Here is a 4,564-nt window from a genome sequence, read left to right as displayed (position 1 = left end):
CAGAGCAGATCTCACAGGATAGAGATCGCGCATATCCGAATATCCAGCTTGCACCGCCGGTGCGAACCGAGTCAAAGTGGCCCAGTGGTCAGCACGGGTATTGAAGAGCTCTAACCTTAAGGCCCGATTTTCACGGTCCTTATCCTCGAGCATCTCAGCAGTGGTGCGAGTCCGTGAATCCTCCTGAGTGGGGTCAGCATAAATAGCCTGGACATACCCTTGTGCTCCCGGAAGTGATCCTGGCATATACCGGAAATCAGAGTCCCGAAATAGACCAGATCTGACTCGCATAATGGTCATCATAGAGTAGGCGGCGTCCTGCACAGCCATCTCAATAGTAACCCCGAGTCCATAGGAGCAGTGAAGAGGCTCGGTGGATCCAGGATAAGATGGAAATATCCTGACAGTGCAGAGATACTGGCTTTGATTAAAGTCTCGGAATTGCTCTTCGACCGTGTACTCGGGATACCAGCGGTATCCAGCCTCAGTCATTACCCTGACCAACTTGGCAGTATGGCCGGGTACATCTAGGCATCGAGTCAGGCAAACCACTTGATTGAGGTCGCGAGTGGCCATCTGAAAGCACAATCATAATGCAAAGGCATTAGAATTTCTAGCAAAATTTCGGCAGCATAACAGCTGTAAATGCTCAAGAAGGATTTTGAGACATTTGACAAAGGATTTCGTACACACTCAACATCATCATGTCAAGTTTTGAATCCACTCTAACAACATAATGTGGTAGTAGAACTGAACTAGGCTTGTATCCATCAAACTTATAAGGTACTACTGATTAGTAACACGTGATCCTGATAGAGAGAACAGATCCTAATTCCTTAACCCCCGGTGGCAGAATGGACTGACTCAGATCAGAATGTCATAAGATAAAGGAGTAAAAAGAGCCTTACGTTCCAACCCACAAACAATTCCCCTACATATAACTAAAGAATTTCTAGACTCAACATCGACCAGTTTGGCTTGGAGAACCTACAGGCAGTCCGGCTCTGATGCCAACGCTGCCAGGACCCCGACTCGATGTCACATCGATCTAGCCGGTAACACCTCATATCACTTTGCGGCCTCACGCACGGTATCCCCACGGGTGTCGCCTTACCTTTGCCCGGGACCGTTTGCGCCTTTTGGCTCACGTATATGATAGTGTCGCTAGCATCCATATGATAAGGAGCCCGGGCTGACATGACTAGTCGTAAACCCAAAGTGGCACAGACTTACAGGGACAGGCATCCATGACCCAGCTTCGAACGTGTCGGTCAACAGCAAGTGGGTCCGGGCTGTAGCGCTGGGCTAGCAGGACTCCGGTAAACCGGGCTGTAGCGGGCTAACAGGACTCCGGTACTCAAAGCGTGACATTTCCCCGAAGGGACAGACACAGGAACGAAGAAGGACACATGCCGGCCAGCCTAAGTGTTCCAGAGCAGTAGCAAGCTACCATGGCTCAGCGGTAACACTAGGAGACATTTGCCGGTAAGAGAGGCTACTAAAGATAAACAACTAGATAGTCAGATCCCACACATACCAAGCATTTCAATCATACACACAATATGCTCGATATGTGCAAATACAACGAAGCATCACAACATGACTCTACGACACAAGTACTTTATTTAAGGCTCAGGGAGCCATACATAACATACACAAAGGTACGGGTCTCACGACCCAACATACAAGTCATACAGTCATACAAACCAGCAGCGGAAGTAACTTGTCTGAGTACAGACAACTAGTAAAATAAAGGAGGCTTGGAAGCCTAGCTATACTACAAGGTCCTTCACAAGCTCAGGGTCACCACCTGGGTCTTTAGCCTACTCGTTGATGTCAACGTCTACATAGAACCCATCAGAAGGGGTTGCAGCGTCTTCTGTAAAAATGTAAATTATAGCAACATGAGTACAAAGGTACTCAGCAAGACTTACATCAGATCCTACATACATGCACATTATCAAGAAGGGTTGGTGGAGTTATTGCAGCAAGCCAGCTTTGACTCTTGGCTAGGCTATCCTACGATACTCCAACTTGAAATGGTTTTGCGCACACGAGTCCACTACTCACCACTTCAATACACTACCGAGGAGCCCTCGAGCCACAGGACGTTGGCCATCTTGCCAACCATGGCACCGCCACACTCCACCTGGCTGCCGCGCACCACCTTCGGCTTAACGTTGAAGGTATTTAGCCATAAGCCGAAATGAGGGCGGATGCGGAGGAAAGACTCGCACACAACGATAAACGCCGAGATGTTGAGGACAAAGTTCGGGGCCAGATCGTGGAAATCCAGGCCGTAGTAGAACATGAGCCCCCGGACAAATGGATGCAGAGGGAAGCCCAGTCCATGGAGAAAATGGGGGAGAAATACCACCCTCTCATGGGGCCTAGGAGTGGGGATGAGCTGCCCCTTCTCGGGGAGTCGGTGCGCGATGTCGCTGGCCAGATATCCGGTCTTCCTCAGCTTTTTTATGTGTCCCTCCGTGACGGAGGAGACCATCCACTTGCCTCCCGCTCCGGACATGACTGGAGAAGGTCGAGGTGGTAGTGAGGACTTGGGCGCTGGAGGTCGAGTGCGCAAGAATGGATAGGCAGAGGAGGAAGAAGGCGTGGGTAAAAAGGTGGATCCTTATCCCCTTATATGGGTGGACGCGGTTATGTGTCCCCACCAGCCTGGTAAAACTTGCTTATCTCCAAGCGCCGTAATCAAAGGCGCGGTTGGGTTACCCACGCCCGTATTGATGAGAATCCTGAAATGAGGGGACACGATCTCTGCTTCAACAAGACGTGCCAAGGAAATCGCCTCGCACAACGCGCTGAGGTGGGATAATTAAATGGATAAAGGCTTGGCCATGGCGTGTCGCACCACGGAATACGTCAGCAGATTAGATTTGTGTTAATATTATTATTCTCTCTATGGCAATATGTGGAAACTTATTTTGCAGAGGCGGACACTATCTTTGTGTTCAAAATCTTCTATGAAGTACTTGGAGGGGGAACCCACCTTGCAATGCCGAAGACAATTTGCGCGCCGGACTCGTCATCATTGAAGCCTGGTTCAGGGGCTACTGAGGGAGTCCTGGATTAGGGGGTGTTCGGATAGCCGAACTATGCCTTCAGCCGGACTCCTGGACTACGATAGAATCAAGATAGTCATACCTGTGCTGTCGTAGAAGTGTTCCTTGACGTTACAAAAATTATCATCACGGAAGTGTCGACTTCTAGGACGATAAATGGCTCGTCATGGAAATGTTTTCGTCAAGGGTAACCGACATGTGGCATCGACCATAATGGGTCGCCGTTAAGCTATCGGGTCTGGTTTTGGATCCGATAACCCGTTAACAGCCAGGACCAATGAGGATTTTCCACGTATAAAATTGTCATTGGCCGGAGGGAACACGTGTTGGCTCACCATTGGGACAGATGTCATCCATTCATTGGACAGGAGACGCCTATGATACGTCGACACGTGGCACAACCCAACAGAGGCCCATTCAGGTGAAAAGGCCGGCCCGTTTGACTTGGTCAAAAGGTAACGGGCCAGCCCACAGAAAGCCTGTTAACGGTCTGTTCGTATATAGCCCATATATGGCCCGCTAACTCATGACCCATTATGGCCTATCGGAATTAAGCCCAGTAGCTTCATCTGGGCCGTCCAATATGATTCCAGCCATTGTAACTTCCGGCCCATGTATGGCCCATGATGTCTTTCGGCCCATACGAGGCCATTTGTAATTCTTGGCCCATTAACGGCCCGTGGTGAATCTGGCCTGCAATGAACAGTGTACCACCGCCTTATACCCATTAACGTCCCATTATTCCATTGGGCCGTTTCCAACCCGTGTTATCTTTCGGCCTTCTCAGGGCCCATTTATTCTTGGGATCATTTCCAGCATTCGGTTACTTACGGCCCGTTACTGGCCTTTTCTGCTTGTGGGCCAAATCCAGCCCGTGGTTACAATCGGCCCGTTTGTGGCCCGTTAATCCGTTGGACCATTTTCATAGCTTCATCAAATATGACCGATTAACGATGGCCCATTATGGTCGGCCCATGAACGGACGATTCCAAATCTAGCCCGTTTATGGCCCATAATGCGGTCTATTATTGGCCCATGTTTGGCCGATCGATCATACGGCTCATAGAAGGCCCATTGATGCTACGGCCCATAGAAGGCCCATTGTTTCTACGACCCTTAGAAGGCCCATTGTTTCTACGGCCCGTAGGAGGTCCATGGTAACTACAGTAAATATGTAGCCCATGGTTATTGTGGCCTAGTTTTAGAAAATAGGTTATTGCGGCCAGTAGTAAACCGCGGAAAAAGAACTGCACTGACTACAAGCTAACAAATAAACAAGACAACAAGGAAATAAATAAGCAAGCAACTTACGGTAGGCTATCACGGCTATTACACATATTACATCCACTGGGCATCAAAGTTCGCCACCAGTGCAAATATAGGGAACAAAGCAGCATATCACATACACTGGTTGTCAAAGTTGGTGTCAGGACCCCGACTCGATGTCACATCGATCTAGCCGGTAACACCTCATATCACTTTGC

This window comes from Triticum aestivum, chromosome 4A (assembly GCF_018294505.1).
Source record: "Triticum aestivum cultivar Chinese Spring chromosome 4A, IWGSC CS RefSeq v2.1, whole genome shotgun sequence".
Lineage (NCBI taxonomy): Eukaryota > Viridiplantae > Streptophyta > Magnoliopsida > Poales > Poaceae > Triticum > Triticum aestivum.
The sequence above is the reverse complement of the archived record's forward strand: the minus strand, read 5'-3'. Positions refer to the sequence as shown.